This window comes from Propithecus coquereli, unplaced genomic scaffold (assembly GCF_000956105.1).
Source record: "Propithecus coquereli isolate 6110/MARCELLA unplaced genomic scaffold, Pcoq_1.0 Scaffold10, whole genome shotgun sequence".
In the NCBI taxonomy this organism is placed as follows: Eukaryota; Metazoa; Chordata; class Mammalia; order Primates; family Indriidae; genus Propithecus; species Propithecus coquereli.
This window is the reverse complement of record NW_012133858.1, coordinates 19,481,334-19,495,398: the sequence shown is the minus strand read 5'-3', so window position 1 is coordinate 19,495,398 and position 14,065 is coordinate 19,481,334. Positions and strand designations below refer to the sequence as shown.

Here is a 14,065-nt window from a genome sequence, read left to right as displayed (position 1 = left end):
ATATTTTTAGTTGTCCAGATAATTTCTTTCTACTTTTAGTAGAGATGGGGTCTCACTCTTGCTCAGGCTGGTCTCGAACTCCTGATCTTGAGCGATCCACCCATCTCGACCTCCCAGAGTGCTAGGATTACAGGCGTGAGCCACCACGCCTGGCCCAACCCCAACTATAAATCACCCCACCTATAACTTGTCTACTCCTCCCTATAAAAGTCTAAGGCAAGACCCTGCCAAGATACTCTGATCTTTGATCTGGGTGATCTCCTTACTCCTTAAATAGCTAGAAAATAGAACATTACAATATCAACAATATTTCCAACAAAAACTACAATCATACCGCCTTAGTTCATTCAGTCCTACGTAATCAATTTTTGTTCCACTGGATCTTGGGTTAACAGTGTCATGAACCCATCAGCTTCTCAACTATTGTTCTAGAAATCCTCAGTCCACTCATGTGATTTCAAAGTTGTTTAAGCAGTGCCATCAGATATTATGTCCAAAATATCTGGCATAGTCCTTTCCCACAGGATTCTGAGACAATCTTTGTTGAAGACAAAGCGATCTGACCTGTAGCTGACCATTGAGCTTTCAGGGAAGCATCAGAGTAAAACAAAAAACTATCTGTAGTTGACAAAAGACTTAAAATCCTTATGGTTAGCTTACTCACTTATTACTGATAATTTTCAAAAGTGAAAGATCTGATGAGAGTTCATTACAAGAATTATGCGGTTGACAAGGGAATTTGGTTGTTTCTATGGAAAGCAAAACAAAGTAACAAAGTCAATCCAAAGAAAGCTTTAGAAAAAATAATTGTAAATATGATAATCAACTATATTTTCAAAGAAGACAATGAACATTACATCTAATTCATAAAAAGGGATGAACATAATCTTTAAAAAAAATTTTAAGAAATAATATATAATAATCCTGACTTAATATATCATATATCATGAATATACCAAGCTTATAGTAAGAACATACCAAGAACATATGAAGAATATCAAGTAAAGAAATTCAGTAAGTCTTGAGTAAGTCCTAAACATCTGTATATTAATAAAACTACATAAGTAAGTGATTTGAATTCCTAGAAGATGCTAGATTCAAACTGAAAAACAAAAAATGTGATCATGTTAATATTAAAAATAAATCACTAAAATTATGACCAAACCCTCCAACCACACATCCGGAGATCTGCTGCCCTCTCCTGGAGGCCGATACCCCCAATTCAGTTCTGGCTCAAAGTTAAGAGGATACATGCAGAATGACTAGAATTACTTTTTCTTTCTTCCTTCTTTCTTTCCTTTCTTCCAACTTTTCTATTTTAAAATGATCTAAAATTTACATAAAAGTTGTAAAAATTGTACAAAGCGCCCCTGTGTACTCTTCACTCAGATTCCCCAATTATGGATATTTCTAAATCATTGAAAATAAGTTGCAGAATTGATGATCTATTAACCCTGAATACTTCAGTGCATATAGGACACTCTCCTATTGATATATAAACACAGTGCAGCCCTCAAAATCAGAGAATTAATATCAATCCAACATACTGTCAAATCTATAAGCCCTATTCAAATTTTGACAATTGTCCCAATAATGTTTTTTATAGGTTCAAGATCCAATCCAGGATCCAATCCAGGAATTTAGCTGTTTTATCTCTTTAGTCTCTTTCAATCTGGAATAGTTCCTCGGTCTTTCCTTGTCTTTCATTACCTGGGCATTTTGAAGAGTATAAGCCAGTTATTTTGTAGTTATTTTGTCCCTCAATTTGGGCTTGTCTATTACTTTCTCATGATTTGTGCATTTTTGGTAGGAATACCCCAGAAGTGGAGCTGGATTCTTCTCAGTGCATTATAGGAAGTACACAATGTCAATTTGGCACTTTACTGGTGACACTAACTGTTAATCCATTTAGTTAAAATGATGTCTGCAAGATTTCTCCACTGTAAAGATAGTTAGTAAGTATGGCATACTTATTAATTACCAAGTAATTTTTGTGGAGAGATGCTTTGAGACTGTATAATTATCCCATTCCTCATCAGGATGGTTCTGGCATGAATCAATTATTCTACGATCTTTACAAAATTGTGATTTTTCTAATTCTACCATTTCTTCTATATTTATTCCTTGGCATTCTAATGTAGAGTTTTCCCTTCTTTTTTACCCATTCATTCATTCATTTATATCAGTATGGATTCATGGACTCCTCTTTTATTCAAAGAGTTACAATTCATTATTATCAATATTTATTTTGGTACTCAAATTTATTGAACTTACTATAGACCAACAAAGAACAAAACAGTAGTTGATGATGTGGCTGTGACAGGGACTTGGGGAAAATGACCATTTCATTTGTCAATGCTCTTCTGCCAAAGACCACTGGGAACACACCTGTAGTTAAACAAGTCGGCTTTATTACTCACTGCAGCAAAGGAGGACGCACAACATAGGGAGCCGTGGGGAGTCTCAGTAAGAGAGTACTAGAAAGACCAATTATAGGATTTAGGGTTTGGGGGAGGATTTGGGGAGAGTCTGAGGAAGCAGGGATTTGTTCAAGACTGAATGCTGTCGGAAATAGGGGGAACAATTGGATAAAGAAATAGCAGTCACTCGTTTAGCAAGATCAACATACAAAAATCAATTGTATTTCTACATAGGAGAAATGAACAATACAAAAAGGAAATTAAGAAAACAATTCCATTTACAATAGCATCAAAAAAATAAAATACTTAGAAATAAGTTTATCAAAAGAAGTGCAAGATTTGAGCACTGAAAACTACAAAACATTGTTGAAGGAAATTAAAGATCCAAATAAATGGGAAGATATACCATGTTTGTGGGTTGGATGACTTAATATTAAGAAGATGGCCATACTCCCCAAATTGATCCACAGATTCAACACAAAAAATTGGCCTAAATCATGTAAACTTGGATTCTTAAAACAATTCTGTGTTAGTTTTTATAAGAATACTTTTAAAATCCAGCATGTTGAAAGTACTCAGTTTGATTTTTTACTTTCTGGAATTATAGGGAATATTCAGTTTATAAAAGTGCTTATTTAGTTGTATAGGCCTATCAGAACAGAGCTCCTTAAAGAGGCTTTACAATCAACTTTATTAATGCCATCTAGAGATAGAAAATATTCCACTTTCACGCAGTGAAAGAGAAAGGCCTTTCTGAATTACAAACATAAAGACAAACAAACACAGAAATTAAAGCTTAAATTGTAAAATTTCAGCCATAGGTCAAGAATAAATGCAGAATTATAAAACTTTGGTGGTCCACATCAGAGAGCTGTTCTCTTCCCAGTACATACAAACTCTTAATTTATTTGCACTCAAAATAGACAAGTAGACAAACAAACCAAAAAAATGAATAAACCAGAATCTCTGTCATCTTTCACCCAACAGGGACAAGGTATCCATAAACCATCATTCCATTTACAGAAATTATCAAATGGTCAAACCATAAAACTAAATTTCCAATGGGGACTAAGTTAGCAGCTATAAACAAACCAGAAACAAAATAAGTAGACAGTGAAATTAAATTTGGAAAAACAGAGAATCAGCAAGGTTCTATTATCTCTTTGGATTCACCTCTGGGAGGCGAGAAAAGATGCACCCAGGTTTATGCTGCCCTTAAATTGGGTGAAGTTTATCTGGCTCTGCCAGATGAATCCAATGGGCATCTTGGTGAGAACTCCAAAACCATTAAAAGATAATTTCAGAAAAAAAAGTAAAATCATGACTCTCATACAGATATAAAAGTGAATATATGTTAAAGATTTTGTTCTACTCATATGATAGGAGGGAACCAAGCAGACGTTATAACCAGTTCAAGGGAAAAATCAAAAGATCACAAATTTATGTTGAGTAAAAGAAGGTTGAGATGAATTGCAATTGGAGACAAAATTGATTTTTCCACAGGGAGGGGAGAAGTCAACGAAATCTCTACCAGACAGGACAGAATTCACACATGTATCAGTTACATACAACTTTTAAAAGAGCTTCCAAAGACAATAATCAGGGCCAGAATCAGACGCCCTGAAGGATGTGCTATAGATGATGATTTTTCATTGAAACACAAAGTTTTTTTCCTTCCCTAATATTTATTCCCTTTTTTACTTTGTGCCAGGCACTGTACTAAATGCTTCACAAGCTTATCTCATTTAATCATCACGCTAACCTAGAGAGGTAGGTACCGTTATTAAATATATTTTGCAAATTAGGAAACTGAGGCTTGGAGGGTTTAAGGAAAAGCATACCAGAAAGACCATTTTATCACTTCCTTGTCACTTTTATTTTTTTGAAAACCTCTGCAATTATTAGTATATTAGTATCACCCAGGACTCAGATGTTCAGTGTTCCTCCTGAAATTACACAAACAAATGCCAATGGAAAGAATCCAAGTCAAAATTATTTAACAAAACATCACTCCATCACAAAAGCATGTAAAATTATAAGAACGCTATTTTAAAATACTGGCACTTTAAGAGAACAATAATCTCAAAAACCACAAAATTGCCAAATTGTTCCCTAAACTGCTAAACAGATAAACATGACTCTAATGAATAGGTTTGGGTTTTGTAAAGAAAGATTGAATTCAAATAAATTGAATAATTTGTGTTGAGATGCACAATTTAAATGTCTTGTTTCCTCATATCAATTTGATTCATAAAGGGGCAAACCTCAATACGGGAAAATATATCCTATTTTAAATGTGGTATAATTTTAGAGGCTGGCCCAATTAATTAAAAATACTCTTAATGGAGAATCTCAAGTTTCCTGAGCAGTCCGTATTTAGGTAGATAGGAAAAGACATTTACAGCCAGCACTTTCTTAGTCTTCGCTGGGATTAACATCAACAAAACTTGAAATGTGGCAGTCTTGTGTTTTAAGCTCATGCTTTTGGGGATACATTCTCAGATCTTCTTTAACGTGGGAACTGCAAAATATAACTGCCATTACGTGGTAATGGGAGTTAAAGAATAGCGTCCCCATGTAAAGATTAGAACATACTTTTCTACTAGTCCTTCAAGGACAGACTTTCAAAATATTTGTTTCCAGTAATCCCATGCTGTGAGTAGATAGGTTACTCTTCACTTTGTAAATATAAGTGGACTAGTGAAATTTGTTACCAACTGATCAATTTTGGAGTTTCAGTTGTAGGTGAAAATTGTCTCAATTTAACTTTTATTACCTCCATCATGACATGCAGGGTGTGTAGACAAAAGCTTTTCATCAGCTAACTCTATGAAAAGATAAACACTATAATAATCATGTGATCTAAAATGGGCAAAAGCAAAAGACTAGCTTTCCCTGAAGAAGAAAAGTTTCAGACCTATGAAAAGGACAACAGTACTAATAAAAAAAATTGTATTTACTCAGAAGCATTCAGAATGTCAACAAAACAGCTGCAACTTTTTTTATTTTTGCAGTTACAGAGTGGTATTCAGTTAACAGCACAACAATTATTTCATATGAGCTGCATCAAAGACTACTGAAGATGAAAAACTACCATTCTCATATATAACTAATTTGCACTGTGCACCAACAAGAACCTGCTTTAGGTCCTGGAGCTATGAGGAGGAGGTTGGTGCATCAGGGCCAGAGCACAGCGCCTGACCGACCTGGGACTGCAGTGCTGCATGGTGACACTCAAGACCCCAGGCTCCTCCTTGGAGAGCATCTTAAATAAATAAACAAACAAACAAACAAGAACCTGCTTTAAATTTCCACACCAATTTACAACCCCCATACTGTACCAGGCAAGGTTAGGGCCATTGAAAATACCACCAGGACAGGGCTATCTAAAGACACATTCGGTAGTATGTTATCTGTACAAAAAAAGGCACCATACAGTTTAAAAACAAATCTTACACGACCTGACATTTCAATTTTTTTCTTTAAAAGGGGTGAGTTGTGCATATGGGGTTAAATGCTTTATAGACAAGAAAAAAAACTGCACTAGAACCAACTTATTCATCATCATCATCTTCTTCTTCATCTTCTTCACCTTCTTCCTCCTCTTCATCCTCTTCAACTTTCTCATCTTCCTCCTCTTCCCTCTTTCTTTTGCTTTTTTCAGCTCTGATGAGTCCCTTTTTTGCTGCATCAGGCTTTCCTTTAGCTCAGTGTACAGCAACATCCTTTTTGTATTTTTCCTCCAGCTTTGCAGCCTTCTTTTCATAAGACTGCTTGTCACCTGCTGCAGTTGTCATTCTACATCTCTCCCAGTTTCTCTGCAACATCACCAATGGATAGGCCGGGATGTTCTCCTTTGATTTGGGGGCAATATTCAGAACAGAACAAGAAAAAGACGGAGGCCGGGCGCGGTGGCTCAGGCCTATAATCCTAGCACTTTGGGAGGCCAAGGCGGGAGGATCGCTTGAGCTCAGGAGTTCAAGACCAGCCTATGCAAGAGCAAGACCCCATCTCTACTAAAAACAGAAAAATAATTAGCCAGGTATAGCGGCATGTGCCTGTAGTCCCAGCTCCTCGGGAGGCTGAGGCAGGAGGGTCGCTTGAGCCCAGGAGTTTAAGGTTGTAGTGAACTATGATGACGCACTACACTCTACCCAGGGTGACTGAGACTCTGTTTCAAAAAAAAAAAAAAAAGAAGGAAAGAAAAGAAAAAGGTCAAAGTAGCCCTCTGGGGTACATTGGGATCCTTGAACTTCTGTTTTGTTTCCCCTTTAGGAGGGATATAGGTATTTGTTTCTCTTTCATCACAGGCCTTGTCCACCTTGCCCATATCTTCAAATTTTCCTTTCCCGTTAGCGGACATGGTCTTCCACCTCTCTGAGCACTTCTTAGAAAACTCTGAGAAGTTGACTGAAGCACCTGGGTTCTTCTCGTGCTCCTCCCGACACATTTGCACAAAGAATGTGTATGATGACATTTTGCCTCTTGGCTTCTTACAATCTTCTTTGACCATGTTTAACTCTTTTTCCTCAGTGAGGCAGAGTATTCCAGTGTCAGTCTGCCCCTTACTTGCCCTGGCACTGTCTTTATGGAGCTCAATGTACTGAAATGGCTGTGTCCCTTGTCACTTTTAATTGATTGTATCTCTTAGATTAAGTGGCACGTTAAAAAAATATATAAAATATTGAGGTATTTTATATGTCATAAAATTCACCTATTACAAGGGTACAATTCAGTGATTTTTGGTAACTTCACCAAGTGCTGTGACCATTACCATGAATCATTTTAATGCTCCCAACAAGGTCTCTCATGCCTACTTACAGTTAATCCACATCCTATATCCACACCCAGACAACCACTGATCCACTATCTGTTTTTATAGATTTGCCTTTTTTGGACATTTCATATAAGTGGAATGCTACAACATGTGGTCTTGTGTTCATCTTCTTTCACTTACTTGAGTTTCATCCATAATGTAGCATGTAGAATATGATGCTTTTTAAAAGCACTTTCCATGCTCTTGGCACTGTGAGGGACTTACAGTGTCCTTTTAAGGCTTTTATAGGCCACAGGCACACTTACTTTGGGAATCTCCTCCTAAAACAGATTAGAGTAAACACACCAAAAGTTACTCCTATCATACATATTATTTACACAAGGATACAATTTGTTATCTGATCCCCCTTGGGCAAGATGTCTTAGTCAGTTTGTGTGGCTATAAAGGAATATCTGAGGTGGGAAATTTATAAAGAAAAAAGTTTTTTTGGGCTCGTGATTCTGCTGGCTGGAAAATTGGGCATTCAGTGAAAACCTCCCTCATGGTGGAAAGCAAGGGAAGCCAGCATGTGCAGAGATCGCTTGGCTAGAGAGGAAGCAAGACAGAGAGTGGGGAAGGGCCAGCTGTCCTCAACAACCAGTCCTCCCAGGAACTAATAGAGCAAGAACTGACTGACTACCAGGAGAATGGCACCAACCCATTCATGAGTGCTCTGCCCCCAGGATCCAAACACTTCTCACTATGCCTCCAACAATGGGGATCAAATTTCAACATGAAGTTTAGAGGGGTGAAACATCCAAACTATAGCAACAGATATGCTCTTCGAATTCATAAATTTTTAGATTTTAGAAAAATAATAGACTGTATATACCATATATTACATAATACTTCCACAGATGTCTGGGACAATATTAGTACACATAATCAAAAACATATTTTTCGAAAAAAGTATATATATTCAACTAAGGGGAATAAATACAAATCATAAATAGCTTCACATTAGTTCATGTTAGGTCGTACTTCCAAATGAGTTCATTCCAAACTAACAAAACTTTTTTCCTTTTTAGAACTTTCTGGATTCCAGAATTATGGATAAAGATCTGTGGGCCTATTGATAACAATGTAAGAGTTACATTAACTAGGTGACAATGTTAAAATTTTTTAAACTAAATATTTTTGATTTTTGGTTTTGCAGTTTGCTTTTGGCATTTTGGAGCCAATAATTTTTTCCCAAATCTCAAAACATTTAGTAGACCAGTAGAAATCTCTTAGGCCCTACATACTATGCCTCCTGTGATTTACAGATAAAATATCCCTGTGGATTTACACAAAACAGAGAAGGGTCTACAAACAAGGACAAAAACAAAAGAGTAGCATGAACTTGTGAGAATAGTACAAGAAGATGAACAGCCGGAGTAAGATGGTGTTTGAGAATAAGGTTGAAAGGAGGAAGGAGGACATTCACTCAGGACCTATGAGATGCCGAGCACTGTGCTCACTCTTTTTTCAAATACTATCTCATTATCAAAAACCTGTGAAGTGGACATTAATAGCCTCAATTTGCAGAGGAGATAAAATTCTCACAGTTTAAGAGACATCCCCAAAATTAAACAGCCAGTTTGTGATGGAAGCAGGATTTGAATCCATGTCTTCTGAGTCCAAGCACAATATTTTTCCCACTATATTCAGAACAGAATATGTACAAAGAGAAAAATTCATCCTTGGGGAAGAGGTTTGCATTTTTGTTTTTTTTTTTTTGTATTTTCTGTTAAGTAAAATAATTAAGTAGATTATAAAGGGATAAACAAAAATGACCAAAAGAATTACATATCAACATATATAAGGAGACAGGAAGAGGGAACCCAACTAATTTAAGATCCTACGAGTCTCCAAGCCTAAGTGAGTTTCTTGAAAGGTTAATATAAGACCTTCCAGATATAATTTCAGAACTGTAGTTAGTAATATCCACCAAATCGTGGAGAGGAGAAGAGGTATCTGATGAATGTGCAAATATTTTCCTGATTTCCAAAATTTAGAAACAAAAGGTAGATTTCAAAAATATTAGACTGGTAAAAATGTGACCTCGATCTTGAGCAAAACTCTTAAATGGAATCCTAAACAGATGACTTTATAAAGAAAAATACAATTTCAACGGGGTCACAGGCCACAGACTCCAGTTTAAAAATCTCTCCTCAGAATCAGTTAAGGAACCATATCAAAAGAGAAGACGGGCTTATTCTGGTGTACTTATCAGGTCCAATGAACCTGAAATCACTACACTGTGCTCTGTTTATAAAAAGAAAAAGGTTTGTTTGCCTCGTGATTCTGCTGGCTTGTGACCTCATGGCAATGGAGAAGAGGCCTCTGCCTGGCATGTGTAGGTCCTTGAGAATTCTCTAAATTCTCTTGTCTCCATGCTGATGTCCCTTGTCTCTTGGTCCCTGGGAGCTCTGCTGGCACCTACTGCTTAATGTCAGCCACTGGTGAATTCTCAGTCTGACTCTTGGCTCTTAAAGAGCTTTCCCTTGCTCGGTTGGTCTCACCTCAGCGATCACTGCTGCTGCGGACTCCTCCGAGCCTCAGCCAAGGCCTCCACCTGGCCTTGACAGTCCGCTCTACAGTCTCTACTGTGGAGTTGCTTCACTCATCCTTGGCCCCACGGCAGTTCCATGGGCTCCACGTGCAGCTTTCATCCACCTTCCACCCAGGACACAGAAGAATTTCTGGTGCCCCTCCACATCTCATGGGGACTGAGGGAGGTGCAGAAGTGCTAACTCAGGCCCTCTCTCTGCCTAACCACTCTGTACCTCTGTTTCTGCTCTCTAGCAGTTTCCACATGTCTGTTTTGGGCCATGAGGACCCTTTCCAGAGTCCCAAATGAGTAGTGGAGTACAGTGTCCATCTGTTTTTGGCTTTTCTCTTGGCCTATCTAACCCCCTCCCAACACACACAACACACTCTCTCTCTCTCTCTTTCTCTCTCTCTTCCCCTCAGATTTTAACAGAGTCAAAAGTGTGTGTGTGTTTATGATCATACATGAGTGTGACCATTTACTCCCTTCTTTCCCTCTTTCTCTTCTCTCCTTTGTTCTAAATTCCATAAGACCAGAAGGAGCAGGATTTAGTCCCCTTGTACTACAGCAGAAATTTTTCATAAGCCATATTCTTCTGATGGTAGCATTATCACTTCCTCAGGTCTATAATAGAAGAAGTGTTACAGAGGAGACTGATTTAGGGGCTGCAGGGAGATAGAGTATGTGTGGGAAGGAATGATGAGTATTGAAATTTTCATAGGTTTAATATTTTTAAACATTACTCCATTACACATGATAATTACTCTTGAAACATTTGAATGGCATAATGCAGCAGAAAAAGGATTAATTTATTCTTTTTTTTCTACTGGGCATAAGTTATAACAGTATTGTAAGTTACAGGAATGCAAATTTGGATTTAAAAAACTTTCAAGTAATTAGAGATTTTTGTTCAGTAATAAAATGGGATACCGTAAGAAGTAATGGGATGGCATCACTGGAAGTATTAATGTTAAATCACGGGCTGGATGACCACGGATCAAGGTACATAGAGGAAAAACTACAGTTGACCCTTGAAAAACATGGATTTAAACTGTATGGGTCCACTTATACTCAGATTCTCTTCTGCCTCTGACACCCCTGAGACAGCAAGACCAACCCTTCCTCTTCCTTCTCTTCCTTAGCCTACTCAATGTTAAGACAACAAAGGCAAATTCACAGAGACAAAGTAGAATAGAGGTTAAGGGCTGGGGATAGAAGGAATGGGGAGTTTAATGGGTACGGAGTTTCTGTTCAGAATGATGAAAAACTTCTGGAAATGGATAGTGGAGAAGATTGCACAACATTGTAAATGTGCCACTGACTCGTACACTTGAGAATGGTTGAAGTGGTGCATTTTATGTTATATATATTTTTCTTGTTTTTTTTTTTTTTTTTTGCGACAGAGTCTCTGTTGCCCGGGCTAGAGTGCCGTGGTGTCAGCCTAGCTCACAGCAACCTCTAACTCCTGGGCTCAAGCGGTCCTCCTGCCTCAGCCTCCCGAGTAGCTGGGACTACAGGTCTGGTGATGTCCGGTTAATTTTTTTTCTATGTATTTTTTAGTTGCCCAGCTAATTTCTTTCTATATTTTTAATAGAGACGGGTCTCACTCCTACTCAGGCTGATCTTGAACTCCTGAGCTCAAAGGATCCACCCGCCTTGGCCTCCTAGAGTGCTAGAATTACAGACGTGAGCCACCGTGCCCAACCAATGTTATATATAGTTTACTACAACAAAAAAGTTAATGTTAAGAAAGTTACAAATAATAAAAAATTAAATTAAAATTGGAAACCAAAATGAAAGAGTAGAGTACCAAAGAAAGAGAACAAATAGATTTTTAATATATGTAATTTTACTACAATTTTTAAAAATGCAACATTCTAAAAAATCTAAAATTTACTGCTGATGCTAATTTCTACAAGTTTGCTGTTCCTGCCATACACAAGTCAAGAAATTAAAAGATACCATTAAATATTTAGGAACATTCAACATCAAAAACTAACTGTAGGTCATAACCCCTCAAAAAGCTACAACCTGCATTTTTAAAAAGTATTTTCTCTACGAAGAATCTATCAGCTATACAAAAATCAGTACAGTTTTTATACTGAAGCTAATACTGAGCTGCACTTGAATTCACATTCCTCGTTTTGCTCAGCAAAACAACCGCCTGAGCACACACAGACAGCATCATCACAGTGTAGCCATTTATTCTTCATCTCCTCCTGCTCCTTTTCATCTTCATCATCTTCCTCCTGCCCCTCCTCATCTTCTGATTCATGCTTCTCCTCTGAGCCTGTTGGCCTGCCAGGGCCCTTCTTTCCTGCTTCCCTTTTGCCCTTGGCACGGTACGCCACAATATCCTTTTCAGATTTCTCCTTTAGCTTAGCTGCTTTCTGTTCTTATGGTTGTTTATCGTTGGCTGACTGTTCAGACCACATTTCACCCAATTTTTTTACAGTATCCCCAATGGGTAGGCCCTGGTGTTCACTTTTGATCTTTGGATGATGTTCAAAACAGAACAGGAAGAAAGCAGATGGTGGCCTTTGAGGAGCATTGGGATCTTTTTTCTTTCCTTTCTTATCACCTTTGGGAGGAACATAATTTTCATCTCCCTGCCATAGTGAGCTTTCTCACTTTTTGCCAAATCTCAAATTTTGACCTTTTTTTGCAGACATGGTCTTCCATCTCTCTGAACATTTCTTAGAGAATTTGGCAAAATTGATAAAAGAGTCTAGGTGTTTCTTCTTGTGCTTTTGCTGGCAAGTCTGCACAAAGCAGGCATACAAGGACATTCATGCCCCACGGTTTATTGGAAGGTCCTTTACTCATGATGACAGAATGGCGTCTGTCTACCTGGTGTGAGCGTTTCCTCAGAGTCCTGCAGAGTGGCCGGATCCAACAGAGAGGCTTCCTTCCCAGGGCTCTGGTGTGAACTGGTTTGACAGGTGGATTTTTGAAAGAACCAAATAAAACTTCTAGAAATGGAAAATATAAACACTGAAACTAAAAACTCAGTAGACAGATCGTATTTGCGGGGTTTTTGTTTGTTTGTTTTAATTCTACATTCTAGCCCATCAAGAATCAGTGGACAGATTAGATGGTAGTTTAATCACAGCTGAGGACAGAATTGGTTTCCTGGCAGCTAGATCCGAGGAAATCACTAGGCACACAGATAAAGATATAGAAAACAGGGAAGAGAAGTTAGCAGGCAGAATAATGGTCCCCCCAAAGATGTCCATGTCCTAATCTCCGGAAGCTGTGGCTATATTAGGTTATTTGGAAAAGGGGGAATTTAGGCTGCAGATGGAATTAAGGTTGCTAATTATCTAACCTTGAGTTGGGGAGATTATCCTGGATTATCCAGGAGGACCCAGTGTATCACAAGGGTCCTTATAAGTGAGAGAGAGGGAGAGAGAATGGAATGAGAACCAGAAAGATGAGGTGGCAATGTGAGAAAGACTTGTCCCAATGTTGCTGGGGTTTGGGCGGGGGGTGCGGGGGAAGTAGTTAGGACAGGGTCTCACTCTGTTGCCCAGGCTAGAGTGCAGAGGCATCATCATAGTTCACAGCAACCTCAAACTCCTTGGCTTAAGCTATCCTCCTGCCTCAGCCTCCCAAAGTGGTAGGATTACAGGCGTGAGCCACCAAGCCCGGCTGAGCTGCTGGTTTTTAAGATGGAGGAATGGGACAATGAATCCAGAAATGCAGGCAATTTAAAAACTGGAAAAGGTAAAGAAATGGATTCTCCCTTAGAGGCTCCAGAAGGACTACAGCCCTGCTGACACACTGATTTTAGCCCAGTGAGACTGATTCAGACTTCTAGCCTACAGAACTGTAAAACAATAAAGTATGCTTCCTTAAGCCACTAGGTTTGTGACTTATAACAATAGCAACAAAAGGCACATAAGATAGAAGGAAACCATCTACCATCTGTCTAATAAGAGAAAGAATAGAAGAAACACAATGTTTTTTAAGTGGCTGAGAATTTTGCAGAATTGAAGACATGAATCTTCAGACTGAGGGATCACACAAAAGTTTGAACGTGATCAATAATTATAAACTCTCCATAACCATAAACATTGTAGTGAAATATCTAAGACTGAAAGTCTTAAAAGCAAACTGAACCTCAAGCGTAGGCAAGAATAAGACAACCAGAGCTCTTTCTGGGAAGGCTACAAATGTCAGTGGTCAACCAATGCTATCAGTATTCAAAGTCAGACTCTAGGTGTGGCCCATGTGCCTGTAATCTGGACATCCTGGGTCTCAGTACATGCTCAGAGAAGAATTTAGACAAAGGAG

The 14,065-nt window shown here is 38.2% G+C and overlaps 1 pseudogene; it reads right to left on the bottom strand.

Moving 5' to 3' along the window:
• Positions 1-11,865: 11,865 nt before the first annotated feature.
• LOC105806804 lies at positions 11,866-12,595 on the bottom strand (annotated as a pseudogene).
• Between the last annotated feature and the right edge of the window lie 1,470 nt (positions 12,596-14,065).